We start from the raw sequence: 20,326 nt of genomic DNA, 5'->3' as shown, positions 1-20,326 counted from the left end.
GTCTATTATGTACATGCTCTAGGCTGGGTTAACGGACTCCAAGGCATTTGTTAAATTCACAGCGTCTTTAAATGATATGTGCTTCTCGCGTGGTTGACAAAATGGACAAACAAATGCTTGGAAGTCAGTCCATTTCATTCAAGATATCTGAATGAAAGCGATAACTTACCGAATTTATTTATCCTAAACAGAGTGACTGGTGATGTATTTGCATCGCCAGCATGGCGTCAGTGCGTGCTAAAATAGTAAAAAAACACTTTTGAGATTATTGCTTTGAATATTAGAAATACCAGTGATTAATTTAACTTGCATATCTTCATTTCTTTGATATATGAATCTTAACTCTTGTATACTTACTATTTTATCACTATACCGTAGTTGGTTTGACTTGAAATAATTTTTTTAGTCGCACAGAAGTTAATGGAAAAATATACTTTCCAAAGCAATAATCATTATAATATTAAAAATAGTAATATAATTGGTTTCTTATTCAACGCAATTCATCCTGTGCATGATGATGTTAGATAATTAAATTCATTGTTCATTAGTTTACACGAATTTATCTGGAGATACGTATAGTAGTATTGTCAATGACGTATTTTCATTTATTAACATTTCAATTTGTATTTATTAGAGATTGCTTTTTCAAGTTAGTAAACGTTAACCTGTACGTTTTTGTGATAAAATGTACAGTGTGTCCCAAAAGTCTCCATACCATATCTTTCACCAAGATTGGCCGAGAGGAAATTAAAATACATATTTGGAAAGAGTAACTTTATGCAATTATTTGGATACCAAACAGGATATACTTTCCTTACTTAATACGACATATATGACCAATCAACAATACACTTCAAATGCGACATGTCAATACTGGTAACAAAAAGTGTGCGTTTCTGGTTGGGAATTGTGAAAGCAAATCTTAGACTTCGCTCTTCACCTTCCTTACAAGTGAAATTTTGACGAAAGCCACATCTTATTCTGTTATGATATTGTAGATGATAATCAATAGATTGAAATCATTTTTTCATAGAATTTCCAATCTAGCAATGGTTATATATTCAATCAGCAATTTTCAATCCTGGCCCTGATTATACTGATGATGAAGCACCAACTGAAGATCAAATTGGCCATTTAATTTATAGAATATGCCTAGACCTTGGAACACTTTAATGAAAAAAAAAACTGATTGTTTTCGCTGGGCTTGCAGTTACAATAAGAAGAACGACACTTATATTCAATGGTGACCTTCCAGTCTGTCCTCATCCCCTGCGAGTTATGTCATAGCAGTCTTGGTGGAAGAGTCTTGTGACAGAACAGAGACTTAAAGGATGAAATATTATTTAACTTCGTAAGATAGCTTTTACTGGCTTGATTTCTGAATAAAATCAAAGCATAAGTACATATTTCTTGGTGACATTGATAGTCGATAATATGATAACTGTTTAATAGTGGAATTAAATTGACTGAGGGAAATTGGTCTAGACGTTGAGAGGAGATAACACTTGTATACTTGAGATCCGGAGATGTGATGTGAACTTATTGTACGGTTTTGTGTGTGATATAACCACCTGTTCCACAGTAGATCATTAATTATATTAATGGGTTTGTATGTCATATGTTGTCGGTTGCTGTTTACTAGAGTTATGAACGTTTATAATGGTGTGATAATTTTGCCACCAAATTTGGTTTAACGATATACAAATCAACTGTTGGGTAAAATATCTTGTATTTATGTTCAATATAACTTTCAGGATTCTTTGTGTTCATAGTTTACCCCACATTGGGTAACCATTAACCATTGTTGAAATTGGCTGTTTTTCTACTACATCTATATTTTATACCAAATCGTCTCACATAACTTGTCTATTTTTTATGCAATAAATAAACTTAAATTGAGCAGGCTCCTCATCTACGTGTATTAAATACCCATGCGATGAGATGCTTATCTGTCTAATGTATGGCCTTGTATACAAACATCCTTATATCTCGTCAATCTGCTCATCGCCCGGGCTCATCGTTGCTAGCTCGAGTTGTACAACTTTATTAGATTTAAGTTAAAGCTGCAGATAGTAAATCAACCGAATTTATAATATGGCTTAAATCATATTCTAACAATAAGTTTGTTATAATTAATTGACATTTAGAAATAATAAATTTATAATATAACAGCTCTGTTGTCTGGCGATTTATATCAGCAGATGAATTCAACCTGTCTCTCTATTCAGTCTGTATAATCCATACTCATAATCATTCTATATGAGACTGAATATACGGCAGTAAAAAGCACCCTCTGTTTTACATTAAGGTTGCTTTTGGGCAATGTTACATTAAGGTTAGTCAATGTTACATTAAGGTTAGGATTAGGGTTAGGGTTAGTGTGTTAGGGTTAGGGTTAGTGGGTTAGGGTTAAGATAACCCATTACTTAGAGACAGTCCGTCACCCATTTCATACTTTCAACTTTTTAGAAAACTTTTAAACCCATAATTTCCCTCATTCTTCAGGCCCTGTCCTCTATCGGGATCTAATTTATAGTTTAAGCTTGTTTGCTAGCCGGCGGCGCAACCTTGAACAATTGTCTTTGAGTTAGCGCAACGTAGCCACCCCAGCCACCCCCATACCTCATTTCATATTTTACCTTACTAAAATTCTGTTTTTTATATTCTATAGTGTTACATAATAACTCTGTTGAAAATACTTACTATAGTGAATTTTAATCACCAGAGGGAGCATATACTGCCGTATATTCAGTCTCATATAGACTGATTACGAGTATGTGTTCAGTCGCATACAGTCTGAATATTAGAGAGACCAGATTGATGGGAATTTTAGGGCAAGTCTTTTATAACTTGACATTTTCTTTCCTGTACATAGTTGCAAGGAATTATTATATCCAACGGTGGCATGAAAGCTTACCCCTAATAAATCTCAGTACAAGGTGTCCAAATTGGGAATTGTGAGGCTGCGATGATATCTATTTAACTGTAAAACGTAGAGTACTTAAAAGGTCTGGTGCTGGTTATGACGGTTAATGTTGTCAAACCTGCCTCCCAGGCGTATTTGGATCTGTATAAGCAATTATAAATTGGAAGACGCTCCAACGTAATCATGTTATAATTCCCCACATATTCACTGACGTAATAATATTATGTAAGAACAGGACATAAAAATGCAGCTTGTTCTACGGACATATGGCAATGGTACTGATTAGATGGTCTTGCTTTAATTGAATAAAAAATATAGAAAATTGTTGATATATCTAAAACTACCTTTACGTTGTAATGTATGTTGACATTGCTATTAATTACTATAGATGGACTTTAAAACATTATCAGAATTATAAAAAGTGAGGGGCACAGACGGTACCTGCTTCCAGTAATAAACTTGTTATAAAACTTAAACCTTGCTCTATAAAATTAGGAATTCTTCCACTGAGAAATTCTTAATTATATACTAATAGCCTATATAGTGAAACCTTATCTTGGTTTCTAAAGAGAAGTATTTATACATAACCAAAGTCACGCTTTTTGGTTAATAATATTCAAAACTGTGAATATCAAAGCAAAAGATTATACCAATCATATCGGTCTTTTTGTAAAGTTCGGTGGCTCTGAAAAGAGCCGTTCATTCTGCGGTTCGAAAACCATTTTCTGTCTCTTTTATAGAAACTTTAGTATTATGGTTAAAAAATCTATTTCAACCTTGTTTATGGTAAAACTGTGAGTCCTTTCATGGAATCGAGTTTGATATCAAGTCCAGACTAGGATCTGATACCGATTGATGAAAACCTGACTTAGTTTTAATCTTGAGGGTGGCGACTACGAGTCCTTTACTGGACTCTACCTTGAAATAAATATCAAGCTTGTTTGATATCAAGTCCAGACTAGGACCTGATACCGAATGATGAAACCAGACTAGGTTTCAATCTTGAGGATGATGACTGTGAGTCCTCTCCTGGACTCTGAATTTGCTGACGAGTCCTGACTAGGACCCGACACAGAATGACGTTTCCTACTGAAAACATCGCTATTTATCATATATCTGCTGCACTCTCATTGGTCGGTAACTGATAGTAGTAAAGCTTGTCCAGATGTAACCTAAAATGTATAATTTCATAACAAACATTTAAACTACTACCGGTAATTGTTGAATTAACATAAATCTCTGACATCAAGTGATTTCCTTAAATTTAGCATGCAAACTTTCCTTCAAACCTAGTAATTCAACAGTTAATAAATCAAAGGTATATTTAATTGTCATAGTGGTTAAATTCATTTACATTAGAAAAAATAAAATGACACAACTACATTATACCTAAACCGTAAGGAAGTACTTGTTTAGCTTCAGCATCCTTGTGGGTTTTATTTTTCAAGTAAAGAGAACATGAAAAGTAAACGGTTATACATGGCGCTCCTTTGGTTTAGCTCTAGAACCCTATGTGTTGGCTGATAGCTTACAGTGGTTATAATGTGTATAAATGGTTCAAGTTACCATTTGATTTAAGCCCCTATCTCCTTCCTCACAATTAGTAGCATACAACCTGGTAACATTAATATTGGATTACTTTCATGGGACCTCTTGTAATTCACCAAAGAGGGAGATGAAATGACATATAAGTCAATTGCTAAGTATTCTCGTATACAATTAAGGTGTCTTAGAACAGGTGAATGATATGACATAAATAGAAATGTTCTAAAAATATAAATTGAAAAGAAAGAAATAAAGTTCAATATAGTTAAGTGTGCGTTTAGCCATTACGTTGGGATGTAGATGGCTGATTTGGTTGTGACCTTTTTGATGACCAGATCCCAGGACCAGATAGCCTTTGTCATGCATACTTAAACTTACTAGTTTAGTATGCATGACAAAGGCGATCTGGGTCTGGTATCTGGTCATCAAAATGTCACAACCAAATCAAAATAAAATAGAGTTTAATTTAGTTACGTGAGTTTTTGGTCTTGTTTATTAATACCCGTTTATTTACAACCCGGTGTGTATTTGTAGAAATTGAATTAAGGTACAGCAGTCTTGTTTAAACTTGAAGGACCCTGGTTAGATGTTATTAACTGTACATCAGTTGTTTTGAGGGTATTGTGAAACTTCAAAACAACTTTATCAAAATCAAAATCGTTTTATCATATTATATGCATATATGTATTAAGCAATAATGCAGATGTCTAATCCCGGCATTACAATCCTTGCTTTTATCAAAACCTATTTGTCGTATCTGTAGCAATTACTCTATCTAAGTCTGTGCCTTAAAGGTATGATGTAACAGATGGAATCTTCCTTTTCCTTTTCCTCTCTTTCTCTCAATAAAGCACAGTGTCCCAAGGCAATGAAGGTAGCCATTTAAAAAACGATATCGGAATTATCCACCTTCAATTTATCCATAATGCTATAATAAATTTTGGTATTGAGAAATCCCTATCAATATTAAACAACATTACTGAAATTGATGAAAAGAAATAAATACTTCATTTCACCTATATCTAACCGACTAGCGATTTTTCTTTCTTGATAATATCACATACTGTGATACTGCCTCGGAATAGGCTTTTCATTATTGGCACTCGATGGGGATCTCATCCACCATGTTTGATTACAATCCAACAGTCTTTACTCTGATGACCTTGACATGACCTTCACCATTTTTGGCATTTGATGGTGACCCCATGCACCAAGTTTGATGGCAATGCAACAATTAATACTCAGATGACCTTGACATGACCTTGGCCATTATTGGCACTCGATGGGGATCTCATCCACCACGTTTGGTTACAATCCAACAGTCTTTACTCAGATGACCTTGACATGACCTTGACCATTATTGGCACTCGATGGTGATCTCATACACCAAGTTTGATGATAATCAAACAAACTATACTTGGATGACCTTGGGAGCCTGTGTGGGGCAAAAGGCACATATACGGGGTAGTGCCATTATCTATGCCAAATATGAGCCCTGTGGCCTTGTAGTTTTGGAGATAGCCCTGTCAATATGAAGCGTGAGGAGGAGAAGGAGAAGATGGAGAAGAAGAAGAAGGAGAAGACTAAAGAGCATAAGGAGAATATCTATGCCCTGTTCCACAGGCATAGATAAATGTTCATGCGAAACACATATAAAACTGACGACTGTAAAAACATGCTGTATTACATTGAAGTCTATAAAATGGTATGTATATTTGCTTTGGGGTATACAGTCGCAGAATAGTCTTTATAATCTTTATTAATGTGTTTAAGTCGACCAAAATGTATGCCAAATTCATTTCAGTGAGTTACAGTCGAAAGAACAAAAGAACCGGAAAAATTAGAAAAGATATTTAAAATGAAATGTAGAAAGTAATAGAGACATTTTAAAAACAGCCAAGAGGACTCTTGGAATTTATATTTCCATAATCGTGTTAACCAATAATAAAAGCATACTATCATGACAGCATGAAGTATTAATAATGTGGCTAACAAACATGAAGTCGACCAAACGTTCTACGTTTATTTCTACTGTAGAAGATTACAAAAAAACAGGAAACATCCTGCAAAAGTAACAATTTTGCACGTAATGTTAGCTTTTATAATCTGGTCAACCAAAAATACAGGCAAAGTAATGGGCGTGTATTTCGGAAGAATTAATCAGCAAAAGAAAAAAATGAATTAAACATATGAGGTGTCCAAATTAATATCTACGTGATTTCATTATATTGTGTTGGTAATGAACCAGAAAGGTTTTTACATTTATTCTACAGTTGACTCTAATGTATGTTTTCCGTTAAATGGTGAAACACGAAGAATATATTTCTTTTATGTTAAAACGTTCCATAATCTCGAATATATAACCCCCCTCCCCAAAAAAAAAAATAACAAACCAAAAAATAGAAACCACACAAATAAAGTAATGAACACGAGAATGAACAAAGTATAAAAACATGGTAAAATTGAAACAAATGTGAATCAAATCGAAGCTTTGTTTTATCATGCTAATCTTGTTTGTTTGATTAATACGATACTCAAACCCAACAGCTGAAATACCAACAAAGTAAAGAATAAGGAAAATGAAAAAATGATAAATCTTAGGGATGATTACCTTAAAGTATGTAACACGTTCAAGTCATAATATGCAATCAATCTATTCTGAAGGGTATAAAATAAAACTTAATAAAAAACAGAAATATCATATTTCATACCTGGAGACAGCGATTCCGGCTTGATAAAGCCTTACAGAAATGAATTGTGTTGCGCAAATAGATTATTCATTCAGAAAGTTAATATCCTAACCGAATTACATGCAAAATGACTGGCTACCCAAACATGCTAAATAATTAGACTGACGTCCGTTTTGACAAGTCTTATAAATCGTTTACTTGTCGCCTTCCCAGGTGATTGACTATTTAATCAATAGAATATCGATAAAAATCCGTATCTAGTAAGTCGTAAGACGACAATGTCTCCCTTTCTAAGCAAATGTAAAAACATAATTATTAAGGTGGTATTGGAGGCATTATAAAAGTGCTCTAAACATGTTTTAAACAGATTAATAAGTAGAGCAAAGCACACCTATCAATATGCCTTTTGTTTGAAGCAGATCGGACATACGGTTTTCCAAATATATCAATTTATATTTTCTTTATATCTTATTGTTTTTATCAATAATCAATATAGTTAATGAGCTAAAATGACTGGAAGCTCATTAACATATAATTTTGCCAATATTTTGCTAAAATCCATGCATAAATGTTCAGGGTACTTTTATTTTGCATACTTTTGCCTTGAAACATGGTCAAAGTGTTCCTAATGTGTTCTAATGTATTATATAATGAAGCCGCCCCCTAATTTGCATATTTGCATAATTAATTAGCATTTATGCAAATTGGCTCATTAATTATGCAAATATGCAAATTAGAGGGAGACTTCACTATATAATACATAAGAACATATTAGAAACACTTTGACCAAGTTTCAGGGCAAAAGTATGCAAAATAAAAGTACCCTGAACATTTATGCATTGATTTTTAGCAAAAAAATAGAAAAAATTACATATTAATGAGCCTTTCAGTCATTTTAGCTCATTAACTATATTGATTATTGACAAAAACAATAGGATACAAAGAACATGTAAATTGATGTATTATGGAAACCGTATGTCCGATTTGCTCCAAACAAAAGGCATATTGATCAGTGTACTTTTACCCTACTCAATTAATATGTTTAAAACATGCTCAAAGCATTTTGATGAATAAGGTTGGTATACATTTGAATTAGTAAAGCTTAGCACTGATTTCCCCTGTGACAGTATAGACAAAAATACCAAGGGTTTGACACTGCTAAATTCCTCTTGGGCTAAAAATTGCCGGGCATGTTTGGTCCACATGACTTGTGAAAATGTCAATTGGCATGGCAGGCAATATACTTTCTTTAAGGAGTAAAGTCTTCACATGGTTGAGCTGTCTTTTACTTTCACCAATAATTGATTATCCAATTGATGTAAACAATTGATTGTAAACAGCATTTGCAAAGCTAAATTGTGCAGAAAACCCCATTGAATTTGGACAGCCAGTTCCAAAGATGTAAGCAGTTAAAGAGTTTCCAAAACAATATAGGCTATATCTCATAATCAATATTTCCGACTTCCAACTGATTTTGCTTGATCTCACCACATACTGTTCTTGACGTAACAGTAGGTTTATTTAAACTGGTTGAATCATTTCATGAGAAAAGTTCTTACGCTAAATTTTTTTCGGTGGTCAAACAATAACATACATTTATTTTAGATTAAAACAAATTAATGAAAAAAATAAAAACTCTGCTGGCCGTGTGTAAATATGAAATAAACTTTTTGAAATATTTTATGATACATCATGCCTTTTAATTTTATAATGGTGTACTAAATATTCTTAGAAGATTGAATAAAAGACTATTATATAATCAACACTTTTGACGATATCCATTCAAAGTTCAATTTCTAGCTGTCATGCAATGATATACGTGTAAAGCATTTAGACAAGTGATAGTACTAGAACTCGCCTCTCTATATGTACATGCTCTAGGCTGGGTTAACGGACTACAAGGCATTTGTTAAATTCACAGCGTCTTTAAATGATATGTGCTTCTCGCGTGGTTGACAAAATGGACAAACAAATGCTTGGAAGTCAGTCCATTTCATTCAAGATATCTGAATGAAAGCGATAACTTACCAAATTTATTTATCCTAAACAGAGTGACTGGTGATGCATTTGCATCGCCAAAATGCCATCACTGTGCGCAATAATAATAATAATAAAACACTTTTGAGATTGTTTTGAACAAGGGGAGCAGCGTGGCACACTGGTTAAGGTCTTTGCCTTTGGTCCAAGAGGTCCCGGGATCAATTCCCTACAGGACCAAAAAAAAAAATCTTATCCGCTCTCCAGCAGATGACCCATGATAAAAGACCTCGTTACAGTCGGTTCCGATCAGAGTAACAAGCCCGATTGTTGGCTACACTTGACTGTCAAAATTGCCCCGTCCAGCTATCTATGGCGACCACCTTCGTTCACCATGTCACTTGTGCCTGGCCGAAGATTCGTCAGCGTTATCTCCTAGATTTCAGCTGTGAATGCCTAGATATGCTCGATATAAAAAGAGACTGATTTGACTGGCATATCTTCGTCTCTTTGATACATGAATCCGTACTCTTGTATACTTACTGTTTTCATTACAAAGCAGTTGTTTGGATTTTAAAAATTGAATGTCGTACAGAAGTAAATGAAAAAAATATACTTTCCAAGGCAATGATATTAAAAATAGTAATGTAATTGGTTTCTTATTCAATGCATTTCATCATATGCAACATGAAGTTAGATAATTAAATTAAATCATACAGTAGTTTGAGTAAATACATTTGGAGATAGGCATACTATGATTATGAATGACGTATTTTCATTTATTAAAATTTGACTTTGTGTTTATCAAAGATTGCTTTTGCAAGTTAGTAAACGTTAATTTGTAAATTTCTGACCAAACATGTTTTTAATGCACTTGTATTTAAATTCATCATTGCAATAAAATGATGGGTAAGTTCGCCACCAAATTTGGTTCAACAATAAATTAATCAACTGTTGGGTAAATTATTTGATAATATTTTCAGTGGAATATTTATTACCCCTTTAGAAACACTTTGACCAAGTTTCAGGGCAAAAGTATGCAAAATAAAAGTACCCTGAACATTTATGCATTGATTTTTAGCAACATATTGGCAAAAATTACATATTAATGAGCCTTTCAGTCATTTTAGCTCATTAACTATATTGATTATTGACAAAAACAATAGGATACAAAGAACATGTAAATTGATGTATTATGGAAACCGTATGTCCGATTTGCTCCAAACAAAAGGCATATTGATCAGTGTACTTTACCCTACTCAATTAATATGTTTAAAACATGCTCAAAGCATTTTGATGAATAAGGTTGGTATACATTTGAATTAGTAAAGCTTAGCACTGATTTCCCCTGTGACAGTATAGACAAAAATACCAAGGGTTTGACACTGCTAAATTCCTCTTGGGCTAAAAATTGCCGGGCATGTTTGGTCCACATGACTTGTGAAAATGTCAATTGGCATGGCAGGCAATATACTTTCTTTAAGGAGTAAAGTCTTCACATGGTTGAGCTGTCTTTTACTTTCACCAATAATTGATTATCCAATTGATGTAAACAATTGATTGTAAACAGCATTTGCAAAGCTAAATTGTGCAGAAAACCTCATTGAATTTGGACAGCCAGTTCCAAAGATGTAAGCAGTTAAAGAGTTTCCAAAACAATATAGGCTATATCTCATAATCAATATTTCCGACTTCCAACTGATTTTGCTTGATCTCACCACATACTGTTCTTGACGTAACAGTAGGTTTATTTAAACTGGTTGAATCATTTCATGAGAAAAGTTCTTACGCTAAATTTTTTTCGGTGGTCAAACAATAACATACATTTATTTTAGATTAAAAACAAATTAATGAAAAAAAATAAAAACTCTGCTGGCCGTGTGTAAATATGAAATAAACTTTTTGAAATATTTTATGATACATCATGCCTTTTAATTTTATAATGGTGTACTAAATATTCTTAGAAGATTGAATAAAAAGACTATTATATAATCAACACTTTTGACGATATCCATTCAAAGTTCAATTTCTAGCTGTCATGCAATGATATACGTGTAAAGCATTTAGACAAGTGATAGTACTAGAACTCGCCTCTCTATATGTACATGCTCTAGGCTGGGTTAACGGACTACAAGGCATTTGTTAAATTCACAGCGTCTTTAAATGATATGTGCTTCTCGCGTGGTTGACAAAATGGACAAACAAATGCTTGGAAGTCAGTCCATTTCATTCAAGATATCTGAATGAAAGCGATAACTTACCAAATTTATTTATCCTAAACAGAGTGACTGGTGATGCATTTGCATCGCCAAAATGCCATCACTGTGCGCAATAATAATAATAATAAAACACTTTTGAGATTGTTTTGAACACGGGGAGCAGCGTGGCACACTGGTTAAGGTCTTTGCCTTTGGTCCAAGAGGTCCCGGATCAATTCCCTACAGGACCAAAAAAAAATCTTATCCGCTCTCCAGCAGATGACCCATGATAAAAGACCTCGTTACAGTCGGTTCCGATCAGAGTAACAAGCCCGATTGTTGGCTACACTTGACTGTCAAAATTGCCCCGTCCAGCTATCTATGGCGACCACCTTCGTTCACCATGTCACTTGTGCCTGGCCGAAGATTCGTCAGCGTTATCTCCTAGATTTCAGCTGTGAATGCCTAGATATGCTCGATATAAAAAAGAGACTGATTTGACTGGCATATCTTCGTCTCTTTGATACATGAATCCGTACTCTTGTATACTTACTGTTTTCATTACAAAGCAGTTGTTTGGATTTTTAAAATTGAATGTCGTACAGAAGTAAATGAAAAAATATACTTTCCAAGGCAATGATATTAAAAATAGTAATGTAATTGGTTTCTTATTCAATGCATTTCATCATATGCAACATGAAGTTAGATAATTAAATTAAATCATACAGTAGTTTGAGTAAATACATTTGGAGATAGGCATACTATGATTATGAATGACGTATTTTCATTTATTAAAATTTGACTTTGTGTTTATCAAAGATTGCTTTTGCAAGTTAGTAAACGTTAATTTGTAAATTTCTGACCAAACATGTTTTTAATGCACTTGTATTTAAATTCATCATTGCAATAAAATGATGGGTAAGTTCGCCACCAAATTTGGTTCAACAATAAATTAATCAACCGTTGGGTAAAATATTTGATATTATTATTTATATCAGGCTTTTGAGCGATACAACAAAACTAGATATTGTATAGTTTTTTGCAAAATACCCGGATGCAATACAATATTGTTTTTAATATTGTATGCCATAACCTAGGAAATATATTCCACATCTACAAATAAACCTGTATATTTTCCGAATTTGTCTTTGGGGAAGGAAAGAGCAAAAAACAAGAAGGTCAAAAGGTAAGCTTACATTAATTACAATACGCATAGGTTAGGCCCGGTGGCTAGGTAAGCTTAAATGTTCATTTTATCTCAGAGAGAAAGCCAGATATAAATAATAATAATAATATTGAATGGCTTATTTTCGTGTGATACAAGAATATAATTATTGCACTCGATAGAAAAATATTCTTGTATCACATTTAAAGCCATTCAATATTATATAAATATTTATTACCCCTTTTGTTCATATTTGACCCAACAATTCCTCAACCTTTTTTTACAGTGTACTGATTGCTGGCATTGGCAGTGGTAGTTGTACTACTTCTTTCCAAAGCATCAAATGCAAATGTTCCATTTTATTTATACATTAAATGAACTTTAGGTGAGCGCAATGCACATCTTTTAAATAGCCTGTGATGAGATGCTTATCTGTCTAATGTATGGCCTTATATACCTGACAAACATCCTTATTCCAGCATATCTCGTTGATCTTCCCATCGTTGCTTACGATGATATTAGATTAAAGTTAAAGCTAAAGGATATCAACCAAGTGTGTATGACTTAAGACTTATTTATACAATATCGTTTAAAGGTTGTTGTAAGTAATTGACATTTACAAATACAGGATTTACAATAACGCCTTTCGTGTCTGGCGATTTTTATCAGGAGGCGAAATTTTGGGCAAGTCTATGATGGCTTGACATTTTCTTCCCCATAGTCCCAAGAAATTTTTTAATCCAAAGGTGGCATGAAAGCTTCCCCAAATCTCAGTACAGGGTGGCCAAATTGGGAATTATGAGACTGAGCTGATATCTATTTAACTGTAAAACATAAAGTACTTAAAAGGTCTGGTGCTGGTTATGACGGTTAATGTTGTCAAATCTGTCTCCCAGGCGTAATGGGATCTGTATAAGCAATTATAAATTGGAAGACGCTCCAACGTAATCATGTTATAATTCCCCACATAATCACTGACGTAATAATATTATACAAGAACAGGACATAAAAATGCAGTTTATTCTGCAGACATATGACATGTACGTGTTGTTGTTTTAATTAAATAAAAACAGAAAGAAAATTATTGATGTATCTAAACCTACTTTCACTTTTTTTTTCGTTCGTAAACAAGATTATGTCTTGGAATTTGAACTGCAAGGTCGTGAGATATAACGAAGCGGCGAAGAGGGTCAGTCTAGAGCTGGTCTGGACGTAGTTGGCACAATAGCTCCGGAGCATTACTATACATGGTGTATCAAAATAAAGTATACAGTTTGAAAAATGACACTAGTTTAAAAAGTATGAGGTATTTGGTCAAAATAATTTGGTTGATGGCTGAATCAACATCTTGTCCTCCCACAACTGCAAAATCACTCGCATGTGACCACCAATAAGGACTCAATTAAAATACTAGTAACTGACAGAAAGCCTTGCAGAATTGTTTGCCAATCGTATGATGATTGCTTTGAAGCACCAAGTGTAATGGCTCCTAAGATCTCCTGATCTTAGACTTTTGGATGACTTCTCGTGGGGCTATCTGAAATCAAAGGTTTTCACAAGTCCTCCTTGGTGAACTCCAGAGACACACAATTGCACAAGTTGATATCCACAGGCAGGATGTTTCTCAAAATACGTGGTAGGAATGGCATGTTGAGGTGAGCTGATATCTGCAGAGAGGAATGGTGGCCATGCACAGGTGGCCACGTGGAAGACTAACTGCGTGTTTCTACTGGGGAACGGTTGGCGGGTAATGTGGTTTAGTTTAGAGTGTTACCGGTTAATGTGCCCAGTGGAAACAGATCGGTTCAGAGTGATGCGGTGTGGACACCCGGCAACCGTGATCCACCTCATGAGGTAGACGATGTGGTGTGACACCCGTTATTTCTGCCAGTGGAAACACAACGGTTAACGGTTGCTGGGTGTTGAACATCTTTTATGTTGATTTCATGTATCACATCGTGACCTTAAAAGCAGCTTGGGGTCAGGAAAATACTTTCAGTACTTCCGGTACACACCGCAACCCTTATTTTAAGCGCCTGTAGAAACGTGGTGGTTGTTGCCTGAATCGGATCGTGGGTTACCGGGTAATACCGAGTAAAAATACAGAGTGCTCAGTGTAAACACGCAGTAAGACTGTCAATTACTGTAAAGAAAATGGTTAAACATTTGATTTTCACGTTGCTTTGACTTAAATAGAATTCGAGCAACTACATTTTTACTCGGCTCGCCAAAAATAGCCACTTATTAATGATCACACGCCAGTGATTTTACAGTTATGGGGATGTTGATTCAGCTGTCAACTTTAACATTTGGACCTAAGACCTCATATTTTCTAATCTAGTGGCATTTTTCAAACTATATACTTGATACACCCTGTATAGTAAATAGTAATGTCACTATCTGCTCTACAGTGGGCCAAAGGCTGAATTTGGCGGAAGGAGGGTTCGTCCCCAGGGAGATCTATGATATGAATGGCACGCCTCTGGATTATATCTATCTTTTTACAGTGACGCAAGAGTTGCTTCATGCCATGCTATGCTAGAATACTCCACCTTTGATCTGACCATTGTCTTGTAAATTATGGCTTTCTGAGCAGGCACCGGGTAGGCTGCAGCTAAACGAATGAGACCAGTACACTCGGCGGCGGCTGTCTTTGCCATCTTGGTGATAACAGGATTCTAAGATTCTGCTGAGGGTGAGACCAAGAAGTTCGACACTGGCTGCCTCTGAGAGCAGTCGATGAGATCGTAACCATATTTAATTTATCATAATGGTTACATTCTTTTGCATGAAACAAAAATTAAAGTGAAAACAAAAACCCTAAAAACCAAAACGCAACCAAACACATTATACCTCAACCGCAAGGAAGCCCTTCTTTAACTCCAGTATCCTTGAAGGGTTTCTATTTCAAGTAAAGAGAACCTGATATGTAAAACTATGCTCACTATATTACCAAGCACTCCTTTGGTTTAGCTCTAGATCCCTACGTGTTGGTTGATAGCTTCATAATGTGTATATAGTTCAAGTTACACATTGATTTAAACCCCCCTATCTCCTTCTACACAATTAGTAGTATAATATTAATATTGGTATGGATTACTTCCATGGGACTTCTTGTAATTTATCTAAAGTGGGGATGAAATAACATAATCAATTGCTACGTGTTCTTGTATACAATAAAGTTTTTTAGAACAAATGCATGATATGACATACAAATGAACTAAAAAAATAAATCTGGTTTAATTTAGTTAAGTGTGTGTTTTGTGCTTCCTTTGGGATTTAGATGGCTGCTTCGGTTGTGACATTTTGGATGAATTTAAAGCAATTCACAAAGTAATATGCTGTTGAACTGATAGCTTTGCCATGTATTACTACAACTTGTTAAGTCTTCATCAAATTTAGGTTAATTTGTTTTCCATTAACCATTTGAATACTAATTTTTAAATTAATCTAAATCTCTTAAATCTTGTGGAGTTGTTTGGAATTGTCTGAAATTATCTTGCTATATTTGTTTTTAAAACTAGTATTTGAACAGTGAATGAAATCAAGCTATATTGTCATAGTGCTTTAAACATATAATCAAGCAAATGTGGAAGTAAAAATTATTATTCAAGTTCAAAATATTGTAGCTCTTTTGTGAAACACTTGCATAGCTCGAGCATCCTTGAAGGTTTTCCTTTTTCAAGTAAAGGGAACTTGATATGTATCAATGTAGTTACATTTACCTGTGACTTCCTATAGTTTAGCTTTAGATACCTACGTGCTGGTCGGCAGCTCACATTGGTTAGTAATGTGTATAAATGGTTCAAGTTACAGTTTCATTTAAACCCCTATCGCCTTCCTCACAATTAGTAGCATACAACCTGGTAACATTAATATTGGATTGCTTTCATGGGACCTCTTGTAATTCACCAAAGAGGGAGATGAAATGACATATAAGTCAATTGCTAAGTATTCTCGTATACAATTAAGGTGTCTTAGAACAGGTGAATGATATGACATAAATAGAAATGTTCTAAAAATATAAATTGAAAAGAAATAAATAGGGTTTCATTTAGTTAAGTGTGTATTTCGCAGCTACGTTAGAATGTAGATGGCTGATTTGGTTGTGACATTTCAGAGGAAAACAATATATTACTAAACTTGCTTAATCTAATATCAAACACCAAGTCAGATAATTTTATACACACACCCATACACCACATATGTGATTATCGGTTTTTAAAAATGCGTTTTAAAATTTTATACGATATAGTAATATTTCTGTTTGCTTGCCATACTAATTCAATTACTTAGAAAAACAAGTTGTGAAAGAATGGATACGTTTCTTTATAACTGATTGGTATGCGGTGCGGTAGTTGATCGATTATAGAAGACACAGCCACAGCAATCGTATGATGAAGGTAGTTCATGGTGCAGAATGGTGCAACAATGTGTATACTAATTAGTTTTTACCAAACGCAGAATGTCTACAAAAACTAAAACTCCCACACGCTTCAGCAAAATAATACATGGGAACACCCACACTACATTAACTGCATTTCCAGCACAACAACTCAAACTGAACCAATCTTCCAAAACCAAAACGTTTATAATATCAGTACGCTATAATCGATGCTTTGACCACTCTAAAGGTTTAGAGTGATTATCATCAAGGTTTTTGTCTTTCATAAAATATTATTACCCTTCCATCTCCCCTTACAATTTATACAGTATCACCATTAAATGCAATCTATGTATAACTTTTTACGCCAACTTTCTTAAATGCAATCTTTTGAAATAAAACCAACAGATTAGGATACTTTCCATATTTATATTTACTGATACATAGCTTACCAATTATAAGAAGTTTGTTAATAAACTGGTTCTCACTTTCTTTATAAACACCAAGCGAGATGTCTGTTACAGAAAGATTGATGTTTTTTTTTTTTTTGCTTTAAAATTACTGTGGTTATTTCAACCCATAATTTTGCAATAGTTTTTCAGTTAACATGGTTAATGAAGTATTCCAAATAGTCTACAACATTACATATACTAATATTTCACTCTTACTACTAGTTGCTAAAAGAATATTTGTTGGATAAATATTACTTAAAATCTTCCAGTTTAGAGCTATAAGCTAGCCCCTTTGGGGCACGATTTCCAAATAGTCTCCCAAACAAAATAAAATGATGACAATCATCGAAATTGAAAAATAAGGGATTCATTAATTTCTTCCAAATGATTAACCTGCTTAGCCCATCTACACATCTAACCACACATACCATATAAATAATTATCCACCACAGTTCCAATTTTAATTATGTCAATCTTCAATTAAATTTGATATTGCTTTGTGAACTGTTACATGGTAACGTCTATGGTTTCGTGATATTACCCATGAATTATGTTATTACCTCAACCTGTTTGAAGGTTCTATTTATCATAATTTCAATTTTAAATTGCGTTTCAAAGCAAGGGCGAAACGTACGTATATAACCATGATGTGGGGTTTCTTTTGTATGACTCTAAATACAGCAAAGGCAGCAATTGCTTGAATAAAAAGTAATAAACGTATGAAAATTGTGTTTTTTTTTTTAATAAGGGACAAAATATTTTCTCGAGTTTAATTTGAATTATTTTCAAGGTAAATATACGTAGTTAATAAAGTGGTTTTCACGGCTCGGTTTTATCCCCTATTTTTCCGGTTTAAACCTGCCAAACTGGCAAAAACTAGATAAAACTGGTATATAGTCATTTAAACCTGATGAAATAACGCAGAGAGTTCGCCAACAGTAGAGAACAACTTATAATGAATCATTCAACATATTATTTATGCCTTCACCAACTCATATAAACAATTTGATATGATTCACATCTCTGGTGAACAATGTAAATCCATGTCTTTATTTCTAAATGTGTTTAATTATAAGTTTGTTTTGATATGAAAAAGTTAAACATTCATTTAGTATTTGCTGTTTTTGTCGACAAATCTGACAACAAGATGTTTTTGCCAAAGGGGAAAAACTCGGTTAAAACCAACCATGTTTTTTCCACCTGCCTCAAAATCTTGCCAATTCCTTGTGGTTTTGTGATTTTTTGACAAACTAAACTCAGTTCGCAGTTTTCAATGACACTGAGTTTAATCACGCATTTAGTAGTGAAACTATAATAATATAAATCCGATAATACTGAAAAAAAAACCCAGCTCTTTCAACTTGAAGCACGTCGCCTTAAAAGCTGTATTTTCAATTATGTCAGTCACCATACTTAATGTTAACAGAATAATCCAGTGTGTTAATTAAACTTTAATGCCATTGAGCAACAATTATAAATTATTATATAATTTATCAATTTTATGTTTCATTTTCGAAAGGTGTTTTTGTTCTGTTGAAAAAATGTCATCTCACTAATTGGTATAAATCACGTTTTAATTATGGAGATATAAAAAAATCAAAAAAGAAAGTTTGATAGTGTTGAAAGCGTTTTTTAAAAATGCCCGCAGGAACTAATTAGTTTTGCTATGTTTGCTTTACTTCCAATAATATCCAGTTTAATGTACACTTAGCAAGCCATTCACATGTTACACACATGAAAGGAACTTGCGCTAAAAGTCGCTATATTATGAGAGATATTGCCTCTATGCGGCAAAATACATTTACAATGTTTTGATATGGATGCTAATACTTTTAAAATTTCAACTTATCAAGCAGAGCAAATTGGATTACCTAATGGTTTTAAAATTATTGCCGTTTAATGTGATATGGCTTTCAGATGCCAACCATTACCAAATTTAAAACAATATGGAGATCAAGCCCCGTTTTAAGACGTATTACGAAATGCGTTCAAGATCACGTTACACTTTATATTGTACAAAAAAACGCGCCACATTAAAACATTACATTTTGTCAACATACTAATGGCTCATGTAGTATGAAGTAATAGCCACAGGGAATGTTTTGTTGACTGAAATAATAGCACTATTAGTCTTGCAATTGATTGATACATCATGTTTGAGAAATATGTTGTTCGTGAACATCATTAACAAAAACTTTCTGATTGAATGCTTCAGCGCTTGTTAACATATCACGATTTGTAATTAAGCCATGTGGCTCAGTTGAACTTTTTTGTTTTTTATTTCCGAGTGATTAGTAAAATAAGACATAAGGTGATCAATTTTCAACAACAGTAGTCTCAATAACATTTTGGACAACAGCAATTTAAAATAATTTTTGAATCAAAATTTAGCTTCTCGATGAGAATCAAAATTTATTTATTTCCAACGTGTTTTCTTACCTTTGTAAAGTGGATATCAGGAAACACTTGAAAACTCAAATAGCGTGATTTCAGATCTTTTTCCGTCTCCAAGTAAATAAACACTGTGTCAAATGCAGACAAGCGGGTCGACTAGAAAGCTTCGAACGATGATTTACAAAAAGTCCATTCGAGTACTCCGATGAAAACTTAACATGCCACACAGATAGCGATGCCCGTCGTAAAAAGGTTCCACCCGTGCTGTAGGTATAAAATACTGTTTGAATCTTGTAAACGTATATTAGTTACGAGTGTGGTATATTCACTAACCGTAGACGTAGAATAGCGCGGCGGACACAGAAGATAGCACAACCGAGTTACTGAGAGTGCGAATGTAATGAAACAAGCTTCTTTCTCATCGCCTGTCACTCACATGTACGACCACGCCTTTTTGTATCAAAGTCACGGAGAGATGAAAGTGAGTGTGTCTTGTAAAAAATGCCTTATATCGTGAGACGTTAGTAACGAGGCGTCTTAATTACTATTAAACCTGCCTGCCTGAATTTTACAGACCGTTAATAATATTATTATC

The 20,326-nt window shown here is 34.0% G+C and overlaps 1 protein-coding gene across 2 annotated transcripts in view; it reads right to left on the bottom strand.

Annotated features, from left to right (window-relative positions):
• Nucleotides 1-20,113, bottom strand: part of LOC140151558 (G-protein coupled receptor 54-like) — a 191,755-nt gene extending 171,642 nt beyond the window's left edge. For both annotated transcript variants that reach the window (XM_072173945.1, XM_072173944.1), the window contains exon 1: nucleotides 19,777-20,113. The gene's annotated coding sequence lies outside the window, so the exon portion shown is untranslated. The remainder of the gene's footprint in view (nucleotides 1-19,776) is intronic.
• Between the last annotated feature and the right edge of the window lie 213 nt (nucleotides 20,114-20,326).

The sequence above is a fragment of the Amphiura filiformis genome, chromosome 4, assembly GCF_039555335.1.
Source record: "Amphiura filiformis chromosome 4, Afil_fr2py, whole genome shotgun sequence".
NCBI classification, from domain to species: domain Eukaryota; kingdom Metazoa; phylum Echinodermata; class Ophiuroidea; order Amphilepidida; family Amphiuridae; genus Amphiura; species Amphiura filiformis.
This window is presented reverse-complemented; position numbering and strand designations above follow the sequence as displayed.